Source organism: Sorex fumeus, unplaced genomic scaffold, assembly GCF_029834395.1.
Source record: "Sorex fumeus unplaced genomic scaffold, SorFum_2.1 ptg000054l, whole genome shotgun sequence".
NCBI classification, from domain to species: domain Eukaryota; kingdom Metazoa; phylum Chordata; class Mammalia; order Eulipotyphla; family Soricidae; genus Sorex; species Sorex fumeus.
In genome coordinates this window covers 2083390-2108584 of record NW_026606111.1, presented here as the reverse complement: position 1 = coordinate 2108584, position 25195 = coordinate 2083390, and the positions used below count along the sequence as shown (strand labels likewise).

Here is a 25195-nt window from a genome sequence, read left to right as displayed (position 1 = left end):
GGGCTCAGGGGTCCCAGGCCGGGGCATGCAGGGTGGGGGCGGAGCCCAGCTCACAGCCCCCGGGGTGGGGAGGAGACCCAGAGCAGATGCTGCACCCCCACATTCCCCGCCTCTGCCCTACACCCCCACACCTCCTGCCTCTCTCCTGCGATCAAACACCCCAGGGAACCCGACTGGGTCCTGCGGAGAAGGGCTGGTGCCGGTGCTGAATGGTCCGGCTGGGCTGCAAGGAGGAGCCAGGTCCCCATGGGCACTGCCGGCCGGGACAGGAGAGGTTCAGCAAACCATGGTGGACACGGGAGTTGTCCGGGTTCCTTGCTGGGTGGGGGGCGGCTGCCTGGTGGGCAGGGCCGGGCCGGGTGGGGGGGGGGTTAAGGCGTGTTCGTTTTGTAGCCCAGCAGCTCAGGGCCTCAGAACTGTGGGGCTCAGCACTGACCTGGAGGTCTGGCACCTCTAAACGCCACTGGCCGAGGGCACCACGCTGTGACTGTCATCTCAGTGAGTCTCGGACTCTGAGAAACTAGGGGTCCAGCCCCCAGCCCCTGAGGGTGGGAAGAAGCCCGAATCAGCCTGGCCCATGCATGAAAAGGGGCTCTGGAGCTGCAAGGGGCTTTGCTTTAAGGACCCTGAGGCAGTGGGGGCTGCAGCTCCCTCTCTGGCCTCCAGGGGGAGCTGACACTGCCCGTCACCCTGGCCACCTGGTCCAGACCCTACCTATTTCTCTGGGCCCCGCGAGGGACCAGCTGGTCGTCACCCCACAGGAGGCCTGGCTGGCAGCAGGCACTTAGCTGGGACCCCGAAAAGTCGTCACAGTCTCACATCTGCTCCGCAGTGCTACAATCCCTCCCCCAGAGCTGGACGCTGGGCCTAGCGTCCAGCACAGCTGGGGACCTCTGCCAGGTGCCATGGACAGGTGTCTGGGCACTGATTCACACCCTGGCCCACCTTGGCAGAACGCCTGGGCTCAGCTGTGCCGACCACTCAGATGGATCAATGTCCCGGACATTGCTGACCCACAGCTGGACATGGGCACTGCTGACCCATGGGCTGGACACGGGTACTGCTGACCCACAGGCTGGACATGGGTACTGCTGACACATGGACACGAGCACAGATTGGACACGGGAACTTCTGGCCCTCGGGCTGGACATGGGCATTGCTGACCCTGGCTGGACACAGGCACAGCTGACCCGCGGCTGGACAAGGGCTGGAGACAGGCCCACTGCAGCCCTCAGCACTGTGGGGACTGCACCTGCCATGTTGGGGTGCACAGCTAGGACACCCCTGCCATGTTGGGGTGTCCTGCCCTGTCTGGATCCACGTGACCTGCGCAGCCAGTGAAGTGGCCCCAGAACCAAGGGGACGTGGCCAGAACCTCCCTGCCACAGAACCTAGGGGCTCTCAACAGCCTCTGTCCATGCTGTGGCCCCACACCTCACATCTCCTGAGCCTCAGGACCTCCTTCCATCCTCCTCTGCTCCCCCGCTCAGTGACAGCCAAACGGTGCCCCCCCAAGGCCTAAGGGCCCCTTTTCCAGGGTACTCTGTGCTGCAGAAGGCCCCGCCCCCTGCAGCATCCCTTTGAGATTTTGTTCAGCTCAAAATTCAAGACACCTGGCAGAGTCGGTGCCCCATAAAAACAGATGGGTGCAGGTGGCAGGGTGGTGGGGGGGGCGGGAAGGAGAGGGGGTCGGTCAGGCCCCATGTGGGTGTGGGAAAAAGGGGAGACCTGACCCCAGGGGCTGGTGGGAGGAGGACCCAGACCTGACTCCAGGGAGGGTCGGCCTGGGTCAGGAGCGCCCCATGCCAGGACAGGGTCCAGCTGAGTGGACGGCACCTGTGCATTGGACAAAAGACTGCAGGAACTTGCCTGCCATGCCATGGGCACTAATGGACAGGCGGGGTTCCCCTGGTTCCACACACTTCTGCACAGAGACAGTGGCCACAGAGCCCCTGAGATATGCTCGGGTGCATGGGCACAGCTGGTGGACATAGCCCACTCCAGGACACCCTCTGGCCCATGGGCACCTGGACAGCACATGGACATACCCTGACCCGTGGACGTCTTTGGTTTATGGATGTGCTCTGGCCTGGGGCAAGACCCGGGCTGCAGAGGAAGTGAGCAGGCTGGCCCGTTCTCATCAGCCCCTCGGGGACACGGGTGCACGGGCCGGGCCTCCTGCCGCTGCGGGGGGCCGCCCTGGCCAGGCGCCCGGCAGGGTGTGAAGGGCTTCCGAGGGTTCCCCCGGGACACCCCGCCAGCCCATCAAGGAGGCTTCCTCCCGCCAGGGCTCGGGGTCAAGCCTCGGCCCTGCTGCCACGGGACAGGAAGCCGTGCAGGGGGTGGGGTGGACAGGCCTGCGGCCGGCCGGCAGCTGCAGGCACCAGCTGTCCAGGCTGACACCAGCTCTGGTGGCTCTGCTGCCCACACCCGCCTGCACTCTGGGCTGCATGGGCCCTTCGGTGTGCACTGCCTGACTGGCACTGCAAGGCAGCCTGGGAGCCCCCGTGCCCGGTGGCCCTCTGGGTTGTGGCCTCCACTTGCAGCCCTGTGACCTGTGCCCACCCCACGCCCGTCACCTGACAGTTTCTCCACCTTCCAGGCCCTGAGGGCTCTGTCAGGGCAGGTTCCTGACACCATGGTCCTGGTGTGCAGGCAGGAAGTTCCAAGTATCTCCAACGAGTATCTCCGACTTTCTACAAAAGGCTACGGGGGCAACTGTTCGCTCCGAGCCTGTCGGCTACTCAGCAGCAGTTCCTGCTCCTAAGCTCCGCTGTCTGTCTGACTACGGGAGTCGAGTCTGTCTGACGGCGGAGCCCGCTGAGCTCCTACCCTGGCGCTCGGGAGCGCTGGGCACATTCCCTGCACGCCATTCCCTGCCTGTCTCCATGGCTGGGTGAGACCGCCCCCCTGCACACCCCACGGAGTGTGAATTGTGGAGTGTGGGGGCTGATTTGGGGAGCACGGAGGGCTGAGTCGGGGAGCACTGGAGGAGGGGTGAGGGGGGAGTGTGGAGGGGTGAGTCGGGAATGTGGGGCCAGTTCAGAGCCCTGGCAGCCCCTGTCCCTCAGCCCTTTCCCCTGCATTCTGGGGCTTGCCAGATGGGTGTGTGGCCGGGCCACCCTACCTGTGGCCCCCCCGGACCCTAGGGTCAGGGGGTCCCAGACACAGTGACAGGGTCATAGGAGCCCCTCCTGGTGGTTTCCTAACAGCTGTGGAGCTGTGGGTGCCCTAATTGGCAGGCAGGTAGGCGAGCAATGGGGTCGAGTCGGGCCCAGCCATGCCGACTGGCCAGGGCGGCGCCCACAGCCGAGTATGGCTGAGGAAGGTCCCGAGGGGGGCTGATACCCGAGAGCTGCAGGAGACCCACGCTTGTGGTCAGTGTCCCTGTCCCCACATCCCCTCACCTCAGCACGCAGCTCCCAGCACGGAAGGCAGCTGGCTGGCCTCTGCATGGGGAAAGCCTGGTGGTAGGTGCAACGGTCAGCGGGGAAACTGAGGCAAAGAGTCCGAGTGAGTCCCCAGGGGCCCTGAGCCTCCGCCGTCAGACAGACTCGACTCTGTCGCAGCCGCAGCCGCAGCCCATGCCAACCTTGGCAGCTGCCCGCCACGCTCGGAGGAGCTGCCTGTTCAATATTCATGTCGCGCCCACGCCTCTGGCGCCCGTGCCCGCCTGCCAGGCTGTGCCCAGCGCTCCCGAGCGCCAGGGTAGGAGCTCAGCGGGCTCCCGGCTGCCTTGGCTCCAGCACCCGTGGCCCCGTCACGTCCGCCATCCACGCCCCACCCCGCCCGAACTGTGTGGGCCGAGGCCCAGGGACGCCCGCGGCAGGCCCCGCCCCCCCCCCCCCACACACACCCAGGCCCCGTCGTCGGAACTGGGGGATTCGAGCCAGCACACAGCCTGCGTGTGGCCCCGGAGCCAGGTTGGCGGAGGGCGGAGGGCGGCTCCCGGCTGGGGGGGTGAACCGAGTTCACTGGCGGCTGTCACCACCACATTTCAACATCTGGGGCCTTGCGACAGCCTCCCCCTCGAGACTGGGCTGGGGTGCCAGGCACCCCATTTCCTCCGCAGCTCCCGGGACCATTCCCACGGCCCACAGACCCGCCCTACCTTTGAGGCCACCCCAGCCTTCTCCCGTGCTGCCCTCGGTGACTCCTGTAGAGCGGGGCGGTCCAGCACCCTATGACTTCTCTACTCGGAGTCCCTCGGGGCAGCTGGCTGGTGAGAGCCAGCAGGGCACCTGCCTTCCCACCCCAGCACCTCCCGGTGGCTCCTGCAAAACCCCACTATGGGCACAGGGCCTCGGGGGTGGAGCCGGTAGCTCCCGCAGAGCTAGGGCCCTGAGCTGTCCAGGGCATGCATGGACTGGGCATGTGATGGGCCTGGGTGTAGCCCCCGGGGCATCACTATGGCACCTACAGGGTACTTTCCACCGCCCTGGCAACCCCCTCCACACACAGTCACGTGCGCACAACTCACACACACTAACACTCACACACTCAGACACATACACTCACAGACTCACACACACACTCACACACATTCCCAGTCACACAACTCAATTCACACCTACAGACTCACAAACTTACTCTTATACACTCACATATACTCGTCTAGTCACATACACACAATCACAAACTCATGTACACTTACACATATCACACACAAAATCGTACAAACTCCCATGCACATACACACATGCTCACAAACTCACATCCATACTCACACATACACAAGTATACACACTCACAACTCACATACTCACAGATTCACGCACTCACACACATTTGCTCATTTCACACACTCACACACACCCATTGATCTCTCACGCACACATTGCTCTCATATTCACACACACACACTCACTCATACACTCACACACTCTCACACTCACACACTCACACATACTCATTGCTCTCTCACACACACTCACTTATACATTCACACTCACATACTCACACACACACCTATTGCTCTCTCACCCACACTCACACACACCTATTGCTCTCTCACCCACACTCACACACTCACATTCACACTCACACACACTCACACTCTGAGAGCCTCAGGCTGGCCAGGGCCTGACAGGCCCCACGCAGGGCTCCAGGCCTGAGGGTCCACACAGCCCTGCCCAGCCCGTCCTCCTGGCCTGGTTTCACCCCTCCTTGCCCGGCTCTGCCCAAGCTCTCCCTGCAGTGACGAACAGGACAGGCTGTAACTGACCTCCCAGGGTGGTCAGGGCCGGGCCTGGACAGAGCCCCAGGCTGAAGAGCCGTGACCAAGGGTCCAGGCCCTACCCACTCACCTCTGCCCCTCTGAGCCTCTGCCCGCCTCGTCCTCCCACAGCTGGGGGCGGGAAGGGTGTTGACGGGACCCACCACCAGCCCCGCGGCCAGGCGGCTCTGTGGGGGGCTATGGTGCCTGTGTCCTGTCCGTGCCAGCCTGACCCTTCCTCAGAGGGGCCCCGGCTGTGTCAGGACACAGAGTCACGCAACACAGATGGGGCAGGAGACACTCACATACCTGTCAGCCTCAAAGGGTAGGGGAAGCTTCTGGAAGGAGCTGAATGGAACCTGGGATGCAGATGCAGATGGCCTCAACCCCCAAGGGCCTCCTGTCGTCCCCACAGGCCTGGAGGCCGTGTCATAGGAGAGAAAGCGAATGAGGGAGGGCAGAGATCCCCACATGTGGCTATGGGGTGGGCACGAGGTGCTTGAGGGAGGCCTTTGGGCGACCGCGGACCCTTCTCTGAGTCAAGTCCACACCCCAAACACCAGGATCCAGGGACTTCCAGGTGTGGCCAGCTTCTTGCCACATGGCCATCAGCCCCAGGTGGGGACAGTCATGACCCTTTGCACGGGGAGGAAGCTAGTGGGTGGACCCCGAGGTCCCCCCTGTTCTCCCAAGAAGGGGGATGCAGTGGAGGCTGCCCTAGATGGATGATAATCCAGGGGTAAAGGAGGGGTGTGATGGGGTCCCCAGGGGTAGAGACCGGGTGTGATGGGGGTCCCTGAGAGGTGCCCCCCAGCCTGACAGTGCTCGGGCATCTCTGCAGGTGGGCAGAAGTGACCCCCGTTGTGTGCTCTGAGAGGCTCATCATGGCTCAGACTGCAGCTGCAGGAAAGTCTGTACAGTCGTTCAGAGAATAGACAAAGGACAAAATCTGACGCCGCTCTGGCCCCCGGGGCTCTGCAGGGGATCCAAGGTCTGTGCGCATCCAGGGGCTGGCCGTGCGCGTGCACTTTGGGGTCTCGGGTCCGCAGCGTGCACAGCGTTCATGCCTGTCCAGCGCAGCTCAGGGTTTTGTGCCTCACGTCCCTCCCCTGGGCCCCTGGACCCCCCACCTCAGGCCACAAGCCAAACGCTCGCTGGCACCAAGACCAGCACCACATGCACCAGGCCTGCTTCCCAGACTTGCGCTTTGACCTCCCCTGGGGCCAGACCTGTCCACCTCACAGGCCTGGGGGGCCTGCACCATCCCCAGAGAGTGAGTGCCCAGGGCTGGCACCCCAGCCAGGTGGGCAGGCCCTGCTTGAGGAGTGGCCAGCGGGGAGGGTGGCACAGGCCATTTGGGCTGGGGCTCTGGCAGGGACAAACTGACCCAGCAGGTCCATCGGGAACTGGGTGGGCCTGGTCCCCTCCCTGCACCCCACCTCGGTGGCAGGACCGTGACGTTATTCTGGGTCCTTGAGACAACCTGAGCCTAGATGCAGAGGGAACATGCGGGTGCCACTCTACCCACGTGGCGAGAGACAACTGGCCAGCCCCCATTGTCCAGGCCTCAGAGCTGGGCCCCCAGTCCTGCTTCGCTGCTTCTAGCAGGGTGGGGCTCGATGCTCCACAGCTGAGGGGGTCCCTGTGCCCTGGGCCTCCCACCTCCGGATGTGCTGCGTCTGTCTCAACCAAACAAAGGAATGAGGGTCCTTGGGCCCCCCCGTGGGGTCTCTACATGCACAGTCTGATGCCCAGCCCTGCACACGCACACACACACGCACATGTATGCACACACATGGACGCATACACACATACACACATGCTCACACATGCACACTTGTGCACACACACGCACACATGCACACACACATACACGCACTCTCACACACTTGCACACATGCATACACATGCACACATGCGCACGCATGCACACACATGCACGCACACATGCACACATGCGCGCACACAGGCACACAGATGAACACATACACACATGCACACATATACACACATGCTCACACACATGCACACACATGCACACACTCACACATGCACGCATGCACACACGCATGCAAGCACACATGTGCACACACACACATACGCATGCTCCCTCTCCTCTGAAGTCACTGTGGGTGGGGGAGCAGAAGTTAGACTGAGGATGCTGAGACCGGTGGTGTGGAACGGGTACCGGAACCCCAGGCTCTGGGAGGTGGTGTGCTGTTGGGCGGCCCACCCCGCTGGGGCAGGGGGTGAGCTGCTCCTCAGCTCCCAAAGGAGGGAAACGAGGACCCCTGACTCCTCAGGCCTCCCAGCCCCAGCCCATGTCCCTGCCAGCGTGGGGCTCACATGGGCCCCATCCTGCTGAAAGCTGCCCTACTTCTCCCCTTCCCACCAGCCTCATGCCCTTAGCCCTCACCCCTGCCCTTCATTCCCTCATTCCCTCACCCCTACCCTTCATTCCCTCATTCCCTCACCCCTGCCCTTCATTCCCTCATTCCCTCACCCCTGCCCTTCATTCCCTTATCCCTGCCCTCCATTCCCTCACCCTCACCCCTGCCCTCCATTCCCTCACCCCTGCCCTTCATTCCCTCATTCCCTCACCCCTGTACTTCATTCCCTCATTCCCTCACCCCTGCCCTTCATTCCCTCATTCCCTCACCCCTGCCCTTCATTCCCTCATTCCCTCACCCCTGCCCTTCATTCCCTTATCCCTGCCCTCCATTCCCTCACCCTCACCCCTGCCCTCCATTCCCTCATTCCCTCACCCTTGTACTTCATTCCCTCATTCCCTCACCCCTGCCCTTCATTCCCTCATTCCCTCACCCCTGTCCTTCATTCCCTTACCCCTGCTCTCCATTCCCTCACCCTCACCCCTGTCCTTCATTCCCTTACTCCTGCTCTCCATTCCCTCACCCTCACCCCTGCCCTCCATTCCCTCACCCCTGCCCTTCATTCCCTCATTCCCTCACCCCTGTCCTTCATTCCCTTACCCCTGCCCTCTATTCCCTCATTCCCTCACCCCTGCACTCCATTCCCTCATTCCCTCACCCCTGCCCTCCATTCCCTCACTCCTGCCCTTCATTCCCTCATTCCCTCACCATGCCCTTCATTCCCTCATTCCCTCACCCCTGCCCTTCATTCCCTCATTCCCTCACCCCTGCCCTTCATTTCCTTACCCCTGCCCTCCATTCCCTCACCCTCATCCCTGCCCTCCATTCCCTCACCCCTGCCCTTCATTCCCTCATTCCCTCACCCCTGCCCTTCATTCCCTTATCCCTGCCCTCCATTCCCTCACCCTCACCCCTGCCCTCCATTCCCTTACCCCTGCTCTCCATTCCCTCACCCTCACCCCTGCCCTCCATTCCCTTACCCCTGCTCTCCATTCTCTCACCCTCACCCCTGCCCTCCATTCCCTCACCCTTGCCCTTCATTCCCTCATTCCCTCACCCCTGCCCTTCATTCCCTTATCCCTGTCCTTCATTCCCTCACCCTCACCCCTGCCCTCCATTCCCTCACCCCTGCCCTTCATTCCCTCATTCTCTCACCCCTGTACTTCATTCCCTCATTCCCTCACCCCTGCCCTTCATTCCCTCATTCCTTCACCCCTGCCCTTCATTCCCTCTCCCATGACCTTCATTTCCTCACCCCTGCCCTTCATTCCCTCATTCCCTCACCCCTGTCCTTCATTCCCTTACCCCTGTTCTCCATTCCCTCACCCTCACCCCTGTCCTTCATTCCCTTACTCCTGCTCTCCATTCCCTCATTCCCTCACCCCTGCCCTCCATTCCCTCACTCCTGCTCTTCATTCCCTCATTCCCTCACCATGCCCTTCATTCCCTCATTCCCTCACCCCTGCCCTTCATTTCCTTACCCCTGCCCTCCATTTCCTCACCCTCATCCCTGCCCTCCATTCCCTCATTTCCTCACCCCTGCCCTCCATTCCCTCACCCCTGCCCTTCATTCCCTCATTCCCTCACCCCTGCCCTTCATTCCCTTATCCCTGCCCTCCATTCCCTCACCCTCACCCCTGCCCTCCATTCCCTTACCCCTGCTCTCCATTCCCTCACCCTCACCCCTGTCCTTCATTCCCTTACTCCTGCTCTCCATTCCCTCACCCTCACCCCTGCCCTCCATTCCCTCACCCCTGCCCTTCATTCCCTCATTCCTTCACCCCTGCCCTTCATTCCCTTATCCCTGCCCTCCATTCCCTCACCCTCACCCCTGCCCTCCATTCCCTCACCCCTGCCCTTCATTCCCTCATTCTCTCACCCCTGTACTTCATTCCCTCATTCCCTCACCCCTGCCCTTCATTCCCTCATTCCTTCACCCCTGCCCTTCATTCCCTCTCCCGTGACCTTCATTTCCTCACCCCTGCCCTTCATTCCCTCATTCCCTCACCCCTGTCCTTCATTCCCTTACCCCTGTTCTCCATTCCCTCACCCTCACCCCTGTCCTTCATTCCCTTACTCCTGCTCTCCATTCCCTCATTCCCTCACCCCTGCCCTCCATTCCCTCACTCCTGCCCTTCATTCCCTCATTCCCTCACCATGCCCTTCATTCCCTCATTCCCTCACCCCTGCCCTTCATTTCCTTACCCCTGCCCTCCATTCCCTCACCCTCATCCCTGCCCTCCATTCCCTCATTTCCTCACACCTGCCCTTCATTCTCTCACCCCTGCCCTTCATTCCCTCATTCCCTCACCCCTGCCCTTCATTCCCTCTCCTGTGACCTTCATTCCCTCATCCCTGCCCTTTATTCCCTCATTCCTGTCCTTCATTCCTTCACTCCTTCATCCCTGCCCTTCATTCCTTCATTTATTTATTTATCCTTGCCATTCATTTCTTCATTCCCTTGCCCTTCATTCCTTCCCATCTGTGTAGCTCCTGGGGGATGGGTCTGGCAGGGAGTCCCCTGGTCATCACTAGTCACTAGTCACTGGGTGGGACCAACTGCATGACACCCCCCCCCCGTCTCAGTTCTGACCCCCCTGAAGCAGTGCCTGGCCTGCCGTGGGGCCCCACAGAGCTGCCCCAGGAGGCCTCTCCATCCAGCAGTCCCAGGGACACGCAACCATGAGCCTTCTGGGCTCCTGCAAGCCTGGGCAGGGGGGCCACTCCGGAGCCCATCACACGCGGACTCTGTCACACCCAATCACACCCCGCCACACGTGAGTCCTGTCACACCCTGAATTCGTCACATCCAGACCCTGTCACACTGTGACCTTGTCACACCCTGGCCCTGTCCCCCTCTGTCCGGTCCCCCTCTGTCCCTGGGTCGAGTGACCTGTGAGGCCCGGACCCACGACTTTTGATGCGAGCAGATCTCTCCGGTCCCCGAGCGTCACCCACTTTTCCCGGCCGGGCGGCCTGAGGGGGTGCGCAGCTCAGCTCCGCAGAGCTCATGGGAGGTTCGTGGGCTGTGACCGGTAGGGTGCAGGCCTCCTGTGCTGGCTCAGGGCAGCACCCCCGCACCCCTGCACCCCTCCCTGCCTGCCAGCCTGCTGCTGAGGGCTGACCCTGGGAACGCGGCCCAGACACTCGGCATCTTGGAGCCGAAGAGCTGGGCCAGCCCGCGCCACGGGAAATGGATCCTGGCACCCGGCGCCCTCGGGGTCGTTCTTGGCTTCCACCTCCGTCTCCCCAGAAACCTCTCTGGGGCTCGGCTGCCTCAAGGTCAGAGGGCTCTGACTTCCACCACACTCACCTCCAGGACCCCAAATGGGCTGCCCCCTGAGCCCCTTCCACACAGTCCCTCTTGAGCCCCCGTTCCGTCCCACCCCAGCCACCTCCTTCCTGGGATTGACAGCGTGTGACACCTCCCCCCTGGGGCCCTGGCAGGAGTTGTGGAAGAAGAGGGGTGCTACCCTCACCCCCTCACCCTGGGCTTCCCTCGTCTGCTCCGGGAGGTGCTGGCAGGTACTTGACGGGAGAGAAGGCTGAGCCAGCCGGCGCCGCCCAGCCTTCCGGGGAGGGCCCCGTGTTTTGTAAACTGGGAGGCAGGGCCTACCCAAGCTCGGTTTGGCTTTGCTGCCTGCTGCGGAGGTAGGGCTAGCCTGTGCCAGGTGATCAGAGAGGGCTTCCTGGAGGAGGGGGCCCTGCTGGAGGGAGAAACTGTCAGTCAAGGCAGGAGGGAAAAGAGTGGACCCAGGGGTCCAAGGCGGCTGCTGCTCATGCCAGTGGGTGGGTGGGACTGAAGATGGACGATTGGGGGCAGGAACTTGCCCCCAGGTCACTTGCCTTCATCATGTTTCTGAGGACTCTGGTCAGACCTTGACCCAAAAGAGGAACGGGGTGGGGTACTCTCAAGGCCGCAAGCCTCTGGGCAGGCCTGGTGGTCCCTGAGCCAATGGAGGGGACCCTGGCACTCTGGCAAGGGTTTTTTTTAAACGTGTATCTTGGGGTTGCAGCATCAGTCCCGGGCACTGCCATCACACGCAGCTAACCGGGGTTCGATCCCCGGCATCCCATATGGTCCCCTGAGCACCGCCAAGAGTAATTCCTGAGTGCACATTTGTGGAATATAAAATATCATAGTATGAGACTGACACCCAAGGGCAGTAGACACAAGTATGAAGTATTGCTCCATAGTTGGAAGCCTGTCTCATGAGCTGGGGGAGAAGACAGCTGGGATAGAAAAGGGGTCACTAAGTTAGTGATGGCTGGAGGGATCGTTCGGGATGAGAGACGTGTGCTGAGAGTAGATAAAGGACCAAACGTGATGGCCTCTCAGTATATTTATTGCAAACCATAATGCCCCAAAGTAGAGAGAGAATATGGGGGAAATTGTCTGCCATGCAGGCAGGGGGAAGGGTAGAAAGGGGAGGTGGATACTGGGGACATTGGTGGTGGGGAATGTGCACTGGTGGAGGGCTGGGTGTTAGGTCATTGTATGGCTAAAACTCAAACATTAAAGCTTTGTTAACTGTATCTCATGGTGATTCAATTAAAAAAATAATCCTCAGTGCAGACCCAGTAGTCAGCCCTGAGCATGGCCAGGTATGACCCAAAAAGCAAAAAGCGTGTTGCTTAAGCAGCGAAGGCCATTTGCAGACAACACAGAGGAGCCCCTTGAACTGAGACCATGGGGGTGCCAGCACTGGGCTCAGCCCCCCTGAGACCATGGGACCATGCCAACCCCCCCACCGCCGCCCCCTCCCCGCCAGCACCAGCCTCATGACCTGGAGGGCTCAGTGAGCAAACACACGAGTTAACTCAGGGATCGCTCCCGGGTCCATGTGCCATGTTCACCCAGCCCACCCCTGCACCCTCCTTGAGAATCTCCTTTTCTCTCTCTTGCTCCACCTACCGGTCCCCATATGGGTTGACTCTGCAATGCAGCAGTGATCCTGGCCTGGTACCAGACGCTGGCATGGGCTGGCAAAGCCCCCATGGCCCAGAACAGAATGGTCAGTTGCAATTCGGGGTGACCTATGAAGGGCACAGTGCCTCAGCGCTCGTGGGAAGGGGCTGCTCTTTCTTTGAGACTCGATACCCATGAGGACTTCCTGGAGGAGGAGTTTCCTGGCAGCTCTACAGAAATGATCAGGTTAAACAGTTTCACTGCTTAGCAATTTTGAGGCTCCGGTAATCTGAGAGGTGAGGGACCGCCCTCTCTGAGTGCACAGGTGAGGGAGAAGGCAAAGTGCTTACAGGGCGACAACAGACTCCTGCTCAGTGCTCCCCAAAGAGCAGAGAGATCAGTGCTGGGTCCTGGCCCTTGCTAGGGACCAGGAGGCTCTGAAGGACAGGGAGGGCCGAGCCCAGGAAAGTCCTGCCACACCCTGCTGGGGCGCAGGACAGAGTTCACTCACTCCAGGGCTGCCAGGGGTGCCGGGCTCTGTCCTCAGGGCTGGGTGCCATGAGGGGCTGCCTGGGGGCCCTGGTGGCAGATGCTGGGACCACAGTCTGCTCGCTCTGTTTCCGCTGGGGCCTGACTTCTCACAGTCCCCGCCCGCACCCCCCCCCCCCCCCCCGCACAAGCGCACCTGCTAGAGTGCCTGGGGGGGCCGCTGGAGGCCTCTTCGGGACAGAGCCTCAGCATGGTCCTTGTGGGGACACGCAGAGTGAGGAGGGAGGGGGGTGGGGGTGAGGGAGAAGGTAAAGGTGGGAGGAGGGAGGGTGGGGGCGGGAGGACGGAGGATCTGCTACTGACCGCTCCCCCAGAGGACCCGACCAGCTCCTTAGACCTCCCCACTGCAAGGCGGTGCTCCTACTGAACTTGGGGGCACAAAGGTGTCCGACCAGGTGCTCTGACTAGGATGGAGCACTGGCAGGGTTCCCAGGGCACATATGTAAACCACACATGTACATGAACACATATGGGCACCCGCAAGTAGACATGAACTGCCTACAGATAAACCCTAGAGATGTACATATGCACACGTGTACTTATACAGCACCTACGTAGCACAGGTGTATACATGTGAGCATGCACAGTGCCCACACAGCACATACACATGTATATGCATGTGTGCGAGCACAGCACCTGCAAGGCACACATATGCTCACGTGTGCATGCGTAGGAGTGCCAAGCACGTGTACCCGGGACCCTGTGACCTGCTGTCCCCAGCTCCAGCCGGCTGGAGGAAATCAAGATGTTTCTGAAGGCTCGGAAGTGCTTTGCGGTATAGGATCTGTGAAACTCTGTGACCCTTTGCACATGCCTGTCCGTTCTTCCTGGGGGAGGGGGGGTTCTCGCCCGATACTCCACAGGCCCCGGGCTGAGCAGCTCTTGAGTCTTCCCTTCCCGGGGCCCTTCCAGCCTGTCTCCGAGCCCCTCTTGAGCCTTCCCTTCCCGAGGTCCTTCCAGCCTGTCTCCGAGCCCGCAGGGAAGGGTGGATCTGTTTCCCGGCTGCCCTCCAGAATCTGATACAGAGAAGAACGAATAAGAATGAAGTTTCAATAAACGCGAGTGTTTTATTGCTGAGGAGTAATTAGAGGGAGTAAACACCTGCTTTTCGTGTGGGTGAGTGTGGGTCACTGGCTAGAGAGCACCTTGAGGGAGGAGTGGGGGTGAGGGAGGAGGGAGGGAGGGATGGGGGAGGGAGAGGGTAAAGGTGGGAAGAGGGAGGGTGGGGGCAGGAGGACGGGCTCTTCAGCGATGGTGATGGTGGGGAAGGTGTAAGGTCACGGCTCGGGCTGGGTGGCAGGGAGCTCGCAGCCGAGATGCTGAGGTGGGGGAGGAGGCGGCCGCATGTGGCGTGTGCTCTGTGCGTCTGTCCAGCCTGCTGCGCACCGGCTACCTGGGTGCAAAATTTGGGAGAAGGTCGCCATCTGGAACTAGCACCTTCCCAATAAACAAACAGACCCTTCCGGACCCCCACTCTTCCCTCCGTGACCCCTCCCTGCAAGCTTAAGGCTCAGACACGACTACTGACCACTTTATAGGCATGAGAACTGCATGCTTTACGGCTGTCTTTATTTTTCTCAAAAATCTTCCTGGGGGGGCCAGCTATATGACTTGAGTGTAGAGCACACGCCAAGCGTCTGAGCACCCTGAGCTTGCCCCCCGCCCAGCCGATGTGGCACAGCTCACCTCTGAGCAAAACCAAATCCACCCAAACTACGTGTGGCTGCATGTGATTCCCTCTCACTATGAGCGTCACGGCTGTTGCATGTGGACCAATGTAGAACACAGGCATACATACAACATACATACATCACGTGCTGTTCCTCTCTGCTGTCGTTCCTCAGTGGGGACCTATCGAAACGTGCTCCCCCGTTCTAGGACTGACAGGCACGAAGAGCACCCAGCTTTTGGCTGCTACCCACGGCACAGCTATGAACAGAGACCGGGTCACGGAGGTCGCACAGAGAGTGGGGGAAGTGTGAGAGGTCACAGGGCCTGCATGCAGCACCCCCTTCCCTTAAAGCCAGGCATGAGAGTTCCAGTCGCTCCACCCTCTTGCAACAGTTGCCATCCTCAGCTCTTCCCCCTGCAGCCTCATTGCTGAACCTCCAGGCGGCCCCAGGCCCAGATCTCACGTGGCACAACCCGCACCCCTAAACAGGTGAAGAGCGGGGAGTTATCTGTGCTGCTTCCTGCAGCCCAGCTGCCTGCGTCTGAGCCCTCCGTGCGGGGCCTGCAGCGCCAACCCTGTTCCCTTGCACCTTGCAGGGGGCACCCAACAGCGCCCCCCGGCTGCTCCCGGGCTGAGGGAGGCGGGGCTGCTGAGGGTGCGAGGGGACCCCGACTCGCCAGCCACCCGGGCTTGGGGGCGGGGCGGAGGAGAAGACGCGGGAAGGTGTTTGCCAGGAGAGGGAGAGAGAGAAAAAACGACCAGCGGGGAAAGCAGAGACCGAACCGGGGACCCGCGAGGGGCCGCCCGCACTGCAGCCGCCTGCGAGCGGCGCGGGCCGCTGGGGGGGGATGGCGGGGGGGGGGGGGGGGGCGCGAGGCGGCCCCGCCCCGCCCGGGAGGGGCGTGACCTCGCCGCGAGGGGGCGGGGACTCCAGGAGGGGCGGGGCCTCAGCGGGCGGGCGGGGCCTCGGGGCGGGGCGCCGGGGGCGGGGCCTCGGCGGGCCAATGGGCGCGCGCGCCGCCGCCCCGCCCCGCCCCCCGCGCGCGGCTGCTGCAGAGCCGAAGCGCGGGGCCGGCGCTGCGTCAGCGGAAGCGGCGCGCAGCGGCTGTTTCCGACCCGATAAAGCGGCGTTGTCCCCGCGCGCCGCCCGCAGCCTCGCCGCGCTCGGTCCGCGCCCGCCCGCCCGCCCGGCCCCCGCCCCCGCGCCCCGCCGGCCGGCCCGGCCGAGGAGCAGCCGCCGCCGCCGCCGGCCGCGGACACTCGCAGGTGAGCGGCCCCGGCCTGCACCTGGCGCCGCACCTGCCGCGCCCCGCGGCCCCGCGCGCCCCCCGCCGCCCCCCGCGCCCCCCGCCGCCGCCGCCCCCCCCGCACGGCCCCGCCGCGCCGGGCCAGCGCGGGCGCACGGCCGCGTCCCCGGGCAGGTGTCTGCGGGCCCCGGGGCCCCCGTGGAGCGGGCACGGAGGACGCGCCCGGGAGCGGTGAGTCAGTCCGTGGCCGCCGTGCCCTTTGCTTCCCGCACGCCGCACCCCGCCCCGCCGGTCGCGCCGACCCGGGCGCAGGGCTGGGCAGGTGGGCGCCCGCCCGCCGCGCCCCCGGCCCGCCCCAGGTGCGGGCTGCCCCGCGCGGGGCCGTGCCGGGGCGGGCGGGGGGCAGCCGGAGCCCGTGTGGACCGGCGGGGCGCGCGTGTCCGGGGCTGGCTGGCCACTCGGGGCTGCGGCCCGGGGTGTCCGTGTGTGGGGGGTCCGCGGCTGGCCACTCGGGGGGCGGCTCGCCTGCCTTCCTGGGCTGCGGCTGCCTGGGGCGCAGTGGCCGTCTTGGGCCTGCATGCGGGAGGCCGATCCGGTCTTCTGTGCGGGCAGGGTGTGGGGGGCAGCCCCTGGGGAGGCCTCTGGGGTCAGCTCTCCTGGCGCAGGAGGAGGATGCTGCGGTCGCCACCAGAAGCAGGGATGGGCCCATCTTGGGGGCTGGGGAGTGCTGAGGACCCACCTGGCTGATGGCAGGGGAGGTGGCCCCCAGGCAGGAGCCGGGCTGACTGGCCGCTGCTCTGCGCCGGGGACTCTCCCAGCCCCCAAAGGGGCTTGAGTCCCAGCCCGTCTGTCCCCATGTCCTGCTGGTGGTCACTGCCGCCCTGCCTGCCTGTGCACTGCTCCCCAGCCCAGCCTCAAGCGGTCACTTCCCGACTTCTCACCCTGGCCAGACACACAGCACCCTTGGTGGCAGGCAGCCCCTGCTGGCGCCCCTCCGGAAGGGCGGCCCAGGGTGTGGGGCCCAGGGTCCCCCTGTTAGACTTGTTCACCCAAATCAATGAACAAGGATCTTTTTGAACAAGAACTTTCAAAATGGGCTTCGAGTGGCATTTTTTTCCCCTTCCTTTTTTAAAAGTTCTTGAATGGGGAAGCCTTTGTGACGTGGCACTTCCAGAGAACGAGGGTCCCGGGGACCCCTTACTTCGTGGGCTCCGAAAGCCTGGCTTGCCCTCCGGGGGGACACTCCATCCCTGTCCACAGACTGTGGCCCTGGGCACTGGGGGAAGGGGGGTGGCGAGCTGCTGGGGGGCCCCTGAACCCTCCTTGCAGGTGACTTTCAGAGGAGGGCGGTAAAGGAGATTACAGCCTGGCCCCGACTGCAGGGCTCGGCCTAATCCACTTACTGTTTCCCCGTTGCCAGAGTTTTCCTTTCAGCTCTGTTCCCACAGTGCTGCACCCCAACTTAGCCACTCGGATCAGACGCGGCCACTGGGCCCCCCGGCTCTGAGACCCGGGGCTGGGGGCAGGGCAACCTGGCACGAGGGAAGAGGGGGTCTTGCCTCTTAAACCCGGGGTCCGTGTTGCCATGAGCCCCTGCTGCAGCGGGTGCTGCCTGGCCAGAGGTGGGGTGCAGGGCCCATGCCCCCCTGCTGCTTGGCCCGGGGCCCAGGTAGAGGCATTGTTCAGGCCTCGCTCGTTGGTGTTTTTATCCTCCCAAACCTGTTGAAGGATTTTGCTGGCAGAGGGGAGCTGCATTCCTGAGCCCGCGCCCGAGCGCTGCGTTTCGTGCAGAGGAAGCGGCTCCCGGCTTCGGCCGGGCACTGCCCCCGGGCACAGGGAAGGCTAGTGCCTCGGTCCTGCTCGCACCCTGGGCCAGGCTGGGCTCGGGGAGGCACGGGAGAGGGGGGCGGCTGCTGTGTTCACCCCTGTCTTGGAGCTTTTCTGCACCGGCTTTGTGGGACGACCTTGACATTCGTGGATGTATCTAGTCGTTATCATGCTGTACTGGGGAGTGACCCTGGCAGAGGCTGCTGCTAGCGGGACCCCGCGTCCTACCCCTACGCCCAGCTGCCCCATGGGGCCTTTTTTGCCACCGAGTAGCTAAATTGATGTTTCAGGACCGCGGGGGGGAGCCGATGGTGGTGCCTCGGTCCTCGCACGTGTGTGTCCTCCCCCCGCCCCCCCGGGCCCTCACTGACTGAGCACAGACTGCGGAGTCTTGGGCTCAGGCGCCTTTTCTGCTCATCTCCTTCGGTCTGGCAACCCAGCCGCGTGGCTGCAGTGAGTGGCTGCCGAAGGGTGGGCCTGGGGCTGGGTGGGCAGTGCTGGGCCGTGCCAGCTATGCCCTGAGTGCTGGAACATTCCTGGGCGGTGGAGGCAGCATGGGCAGGGCCCCCACGGTGGCAGGTCCAGCCTGTGACTTGGCTTAAGGCCCCTCCTGCGCTGGTCCCCTGGGGTGTCCCCCCCCTCCCTTGGGGATGCAGGTTCTTCTCCCCGGCATGCCCTGCAGACTTGGACACGGAGCGGGCCGCAGAGGGCGAGGGCCGCGTTGCAGAGATGCGAGTCAGTGTGTGTCTGTGTTTTTATTTGGCTAGGTTAAAATTTAAGCCTGTGGAATTGTGCCTTGGAGTTAAACTTTAATGTGCTGGAAAGGTGGCCTGGGAAGGGGCCGGCGTCCGTGGGCACCGGCTGCCGGCAGGTCTGCATCCCTGGGCCTGTCCCGGGCCCCCCGGGCACCTGTTAAGGTGTGCACAGCTCCGTGCCAGCCTGTGTTCGAGCCAAAGGGGCTTGGGCATTGTTGCTGTCCCACAGCAGCTCGAGAGAAACTGAGTCAGAGGTAGTGCCCAGCCGGCTGACTATTGGCATCGCGGGACCCGGGCCTCGCCCTGCCATTGGCCTGGGCCGAGGGGGCAGTTGCTCGGCTCTAGGGCTCGGGTGGGGAGTCGGCCCTGGGCCTGGATTGTCTGGGGTGGGGGGGGGTCGGGTCGAGCCTTTGTTCCGTGGGCCCTGGGAGATAGGCGCCGGCCAAGAGCGTTTATCTGGGCGGGAGGCTGCGGCCCGCCCTGCCCAACTGTCACAGCGCAGACCCTTCTTGGAGCTTCGGGCGGGGGCGGGGAGCTGCGGGAAGATGCCAGAGGTCCCAGGGCCGTGGTGCCACCCTGCTGTCTTGCTACAGCCGCAGGGGAGAGCCGGGGGCGAGCGGCCCTGAATTATTCAGAACTGAAAGTGCCTGAGCCCCAGGGAGGGCGGCCGCGCCTCGGGCTGGAGCCCGGGCCCCACGGCCGTGGCTGGCCTCGCCTGAGACAAGCCCCAGTGGCCACTCGGGAGGCCAGGGAGGCTCAGGCACTGCCCCCAGCTGCACATAGGAGGCTGCTCCCAGCTGTGTCCCCAGGTGCTGGCAGTGCGCCTCGGGGACAGTGCTCAGGGCCCTGGCCGCCCCACTTTCTGGGGCGGTGTCCTACCGGCACTCACTGAGAGGTGGGCTGTCGGAGCGCCCACTTCCCGCCACACTCCATCTGGGCTGGTCCTCTGTCCCCCTTCCTCTCCGGGCAGCTCCGGTGCCCACCTGAGCTGGGGTGCAGGCCGCGTGCACTGCCCGTGAGCATGGGCTTTGCGAGCAGGAGACCTCGGTTGCAGCCTCGGCCAGACAGCAGTGAGGAGCCGGCAGGGTCCCCAGGGAGGCAGGGGTGGGCTGGTGAGCCTCAGACACCCCACCTGGCCCCGGGCCCCCGCCCAACAGCCATGGACATTCCGCTCATCTTCGAGGTGAATTTTAAAGCACAAGTAGGAATTAGCGTCGCCTGGAGAGGAGACAGTGGGATTGGGGGGGGGGGGTGTTGTGGGGTATGTGGGAGGGTGTGGGCCTGGACCCCGGCAGGGCTGAGATGGGGTGGGGGGCTGGCCGGAGTTTGGGGACTCGCGCAGACGGACCCAGTGCCCATGCCTCTGCCTACAACACAGGTCCCCGTGTGTCGAGGGTGCTCGTGGGTGACACGGGCCCCGTGACACCCCCACACGTGGTCTGGGGGCTCAGCTGGGGCAGGGGACCACTTGCTGACTCTCTGGCTCATGCCCAGCGGGCGGGTGAGCCCCCGTGTGGCCGCGGGCTGCTTGTGTACAGATAAGCGGGAGACACGTGGGCAGGGGTGGGGCTGGGAGCAGGTTCTAGAACGGGCCCTCCCTGGGGTTGGGGGTGGGTGCTGAGCCCACTCCTGGGGCCATCGGGGGCACCCGGCTGCCCACTCCCTTCCCAGGCCTCTGTGAGGTCCTGGGCTCACGGCTTAGCCATGCCTTGGGTCTGTGCCAGGGAGGACTGACCACCCAGTTCCAGTTTTGGGAGATGGTAAGCTCCCTCTGGGGTGGGTTCCCTGTGTGTGTGTGTGTGTGTGGGGAACATGTTTGTTAGAAAGTGATGCCTGGAGGGAGTCACCGAGGCAGTCCAGGGGGACTTTCTTGAGGAGGAGGCTCAGAGCCAGGCCCCGGAGGGAGCCTAGGGGACAGTCAGCTGGGGTGTGGCGGGTCACCTCTTGGCTGGCTGGATTGGCTTTGTCATAGCGGGCGGACCCCAGCGGCAGGCACACACGGGGCAGGCGGGCCTTTGAGTATGGTGCTGGGAGACCTTGGCCCGGTTGCTGCGCGGCGCCCGGACCCTGCGGGGCTCCCCCACCCTGGAGGTCACCCCGGACCCCCTTGGCTGTGTCACAGCTGCAGACAGGCCTTGTAGAGGGTCTGCCCGCCCTCCTGCGTGCCCGGGGTCAGGGAGAGGCCGGACCTCACCACACACCCGGGCCTCTCCCTGAGCTGCCTTGGTGCCCTGGGACGGGCAGAGGGACTGAGCCGAGTCCTGTAGCTGGCGGCCTGGGCAGCTCGGAGCCGGGCACCTGTGCCCTCTGCTGCCCCGTGGGCCCGGGCGGGGCTGGATGCTTCTGAGAGTCCCCGGGGGTCTGCAGGGCCTTGCCAGCTTCTCCCTTGGAGTGCTGCCCCAGGGTGGGGGTGCCACTTGTCCTGCTGGGGGACACCGGCCCTGGCCAATCAGGCCATGACTCCCCACCCTGCCTGCCTATTTCCCCTCTGCCTTGGGATGGGCTCTGTGAATACTGGCGGGGGGCACTTCCACAGCCCCTGCTGGGGCTGGTCCCGGGCCCGGGGAGTGACCGTACAGTGGCCTCTGACACCGTGGCCTGCACGCCGTTTCCTCCTGCTCTCTCTGGGACCAGACCCCGCGGGGCAGCTGTGCGGCGCCAGGGCGTGAGGCGAGCGTGTCTGCGTGTGCGGGTCTATTCCATTGCGGCCGTCATGACCCCCGAGGCTGGCAGAGGTGGTGGGCGCAGTGGGTGCGGTGAGCTGCTCTGTCTGGGGGCCGCATGGCTCCGGATGAATCACGGGTGTCTCTGCGGCCTGGCGGGGTGCCCCGGAGCATACTTCCTGCTCCCCGCACCCCTGCATGGGGAGCCCCTGCTGGGCAGGGCCCCGTCCCTCCTGCACGCCCACTCTAGGGCTCCAGGCTGGGGATTGCACATCTGTGCAGAGGGGGAACACAGGGGCCATCTCAGCACGTAGCAGCCCAGAGGAGCCGCTTGGGAGACACGCACTGGGCTTCCCTGGCTGGTGGCCGCCCCCAGCTCTGGGTGGCAGAGAGGTGGTCAGTGGGGCCACAGTGGGGCCAAATCCTAAGCTCACATCAGCCTTCTGGTGGTCACTGGCCTCTCCGCTGCCGAGTCTGCTACGGGTAGGCGCCAGGGCCCGGGGGGGGGGGGGGGGTGGTATGCCCCATCCAGCCCGGACCCTCCAGACCTCAGACTTGACGTGAGGACAGGCCGGCTGTCTGTCTGGGCTCCCTGGCCCTCCAGAGGGGCCGGCCGTGGCTGGCAGGCGGGGACTTAGCTGGGCCCGGCTGGCGCTGGCTTATGAAACGTGAGACCATGTTTTGCTGACCTGTTTTCCTCCCTCGGACTTTCCTCAGCTCGGCAGTCCTGGGTCGCTTTCAGATGAATGAGCTAATCCCACGCACAGGAGGTTCAAAACAAGCTCATTACGGAGCCAGGGCGCCCAGCAGGCCTGGTCGGGGGCCAGCACGTGCCCGCCCCACCCGCTCCCCGCCTCCGTCCCCACCACGACCACCCTGCAGGGGCGGGGCCCGGGGAGGACGCTCTGACGTCACTCAGTGCCGGCACTCCAGAAAGTTCTCCCCTTGGAACACCCTGCAGCTTAGGAACCCCCACCCCTTCTGCCCACGAGCCTCGCCTTCCCTGACTGTCCAGGAGCAGGTGATGCCGGACCCCCAGCCCAGCCCAGCCCAGCAGCCAGCGTGCTTGCGGCCGATTGTGGCCAGGTGCTAGAGGTCACGCCAAGGCCACTGACGTGCCTGGCATGTGGGCGGCGCTGGGGTCAGACCCGTGTCTGCACCTGGTCCTTGGGTGGGGGGGGGCGCGTCTGAAATTTGGAGACCCGCTAGGCTGGAGCCCGTGCCCCGGGCCTGCCTGACAGTGCCTCTGGTGTGAGCCTTGGGCACGGCTCTGTCTGTGGGATGGGCCTGGCAGTGCCCTCTTCCGCCGTGGGGACGCGGAGGGTGGTTAAAATTAGCGGGAGTGACGGCAGTCAAGGTTGGCCAAGAGCAGGCAATGTCAGACTGGGCTCGGGCTGGGCCCTGGCCGGTGGAAGCCGGCCTTGGTTGGTGCCGTCCCCGAGAGGCCACCCGGCGGGACAGCTGCCCGGGCTGAGACCAGGAGCCGACTGCGGGCCAGCTGTGGCTGGACCAGGCTCGGGGCAGACAGTGTCCAGCTGCTGCTGGGCTGGGTGCCACCATAGTGGGATCACTGTGCCATCTCCGTCCACAGTGGCACCATGCACGTGGACCTGGGGGTCCCCACCCACTGCCCGGGACCGGAGTGCCCCTCAGGGCCCGGCTGCCCTCAGAGGTTACCACTGGGCTTTCCTGCTCATGGGTGCTCATGGAGCCCATGGGTGGTCAGAGGCCCACGGCTCATGTCCATTGCCCGGAATCCTGGCTCTCTCGGGCACGCAGCCCCCAGCCAGGGAAGCCAGTGGCTCTGTCCTGAGCTGTCCCTGTCCATCTTCCTGCAGAGACAGCGCGACCCGGCATGAGGGTGCCGCGGGCACTGCGCTGCCTTCCCCACAGGCCTGGCCCTGTCGCCCCGCCTGTGTCCCTGCCCATCCCCTTATCTCAGGAAGGGGACACCCCCCCCCCAAGGCCAGTGACAGACGAGAGGGCAGGGTCACGGGGTGAGTCTGGACAGGGACAAGCTCCGAGGAAGCCCTGAGGCTGGCCAACTGCCGTCCCCCGGAGCCGCTGGTGGCCGTATCCACCCATAGGGTGTGGGCTTTCTGGAGCAGTCCCTGAGCTCTGGCGTTAGGATTGCGGCCGTGTTGAAAGGACACCCCCACCGCCAGCCATTGTGGGTGTTGGCGTCCACTGGGGGCTCGGGTTTGGGGACCCAGGTCTGTTTGGATGTCAGGGTCTGCTCCCGTGTCAGGTCGCAACCTGTTCTGTGTTGGGGTCTGTTCTCTTTTGGGATCTGCTCCTGTGTCAGGAGTCAGGATCAGTTCTGTGTTGGGATCTATCCCATATTGGACTCTGGGATCTGTTTTGTGTTGGGATACACTCCCAGGTCAAGTGTCACTGTCTGGTCTGGTTTTTTTGGTCTGTGTGTTTTTGGCGGTCACATCCGGCTGTGCTCAGGACTTATTCCTGGTGGGGTTGGGGGGACTGTCTGGAGATTCGGTTGGCGTGCAAGGCGAGCACCCTGTCCGCTGTTCTCTCTCCCACCCTAGGTCCTGTCCCCCCAACATCCCTCTCCCTTGTTGGGCATCGGCATCTGTCCTCTATCAGAATCTGCCCGGGGGCGTGGGCAGTGTTGGCTCTGTCCTTTGCTGAGGGGGGGGTCCCCTGTGGGGGTGGCCTGCTGCTGTGAGTTGTCTGGCGACTGGCACACGGGAGGGTTGTAAGCAGGGCTGCAGGGCGGTGCTGGGGATGCCCGCTGCAGGGACTCCTCATGTACCTGCCACCCATGTCCCCAGTGTGTGGTCTGGGGCCAGGCTGGGTCCTGTAGCTGCGTGGTGGGAGGTGCGGGGCTGGGGTAGGGGGAGGGCGTGGAAGGTGTGTGACCCCCACTGTAACCTGGGTCCTGCAGACACCCCACCCCTGTCGCCTTCTGGGGGTGTCCTGGGAAGCCTGGATGGGTGTGTGTGTGTGTATGTGTGTGTACACGCGCATGTGTATACGTGTGTCTGTGTCTGTGTATACGTCTGTGTGTGTCTGTGTGTATGTGTGTGTGTTTGTGAGTCTCTGTGCGTCTGTGCATGTGTCCGCGGTGTGTGTGTGTGTGTGTGTGTGTGTGTGTCGGGATACAGTTTGTGTCTGGTCTGCTCCGTGGTGGGTGTTGGACGGGTGCACAGGACTGCTCCCAAGACCTCTGGACGTGTCGGTGTGCCACTGAGGGGTCACAGAGTGCTAGGCCTGGTTGGAGGCGAGGAGACCGATGGGGGTGTTCCCCTTGCACTTCCATGGCTGGGGGTGCCCGATCCTCCAGTGCGGCCCACTGAGGCGTCCGTCTCAGACCTCCTGCCGGCTCCAGTGCTGCGCTGAACAGAGGCTGGGCCCCGGCTGTCTGCTCCCCGCATCAGGACCTGAAGCTATTTGTGGGGTCAGAACTTGGAGGGCGCTCCTCCCTGCCTCCACCCTCCTGAGCCCAATGCCAGCTCCTCTTGTACAGGGCAGTGGTCGGAAGAGCCTTTGCAGATGCTGGAGGTCTGAGTGCGGGATGTCGGCAGCCTGTTCTGTGCTGTATGGGAGCTCTGCGTGCTGTGGGTACCGTGTGCTGTGTGTGCCGTGTATGCTATGTGTACTGTGTATACTGCATGTGCTGCGTGCTGTGTATACCGTGTATACTGCATGTGCTGTGTGTGCGGTGTGCAATGTATACTGTGTGTGCTGTATGCTGTGTGCGATATATACGGTTCCATGTACTGTATATAGTATACCATATATACCGTGCGTGCTGTGCTGCATGTACTGTGTATATTGTGTGCTGTGTATGCTAGGTGTGCTGCGTGTACTGTATATACTGCGTGTGCTGTTGCTGGTATACTGTGTGCTGTGTGTGCTATGTGTACTGTGTGTACTGCGTGTGCTGTGTGTGTGTGTGTGTGTGGTGTGCCGTGTATACTGTGTGTGCTGTGCGTGGTGTATACGGT

General features: G+C 63.6%; 1 protein-coding gene across 2 annotated transcripts in view; it reads left to right on the top strand.

Annotated features, from left to right (window-relative positions):
* The first annotated feature begins 15846 nt into the window (after positions 1–15846).
* SLC45A4 (solute carrier family 45 member 4) overlaps positions 15847–25195 on the top strand; it is a 30883-nt gene continuing 21534 nt past the window's right edge. The window contains exon 1 of one of the 2 annotated variants that reach the window (XM_056125200.1): positions 15847–16001. The gene's annotated coding sequence lies outside the window, so the exon portion shown is untranslated. The remainder of the gene's footprint in view (positions 16002–25195) is intronic. The other variant, XM_056125201.1, reaches the window with a different exon arrangement.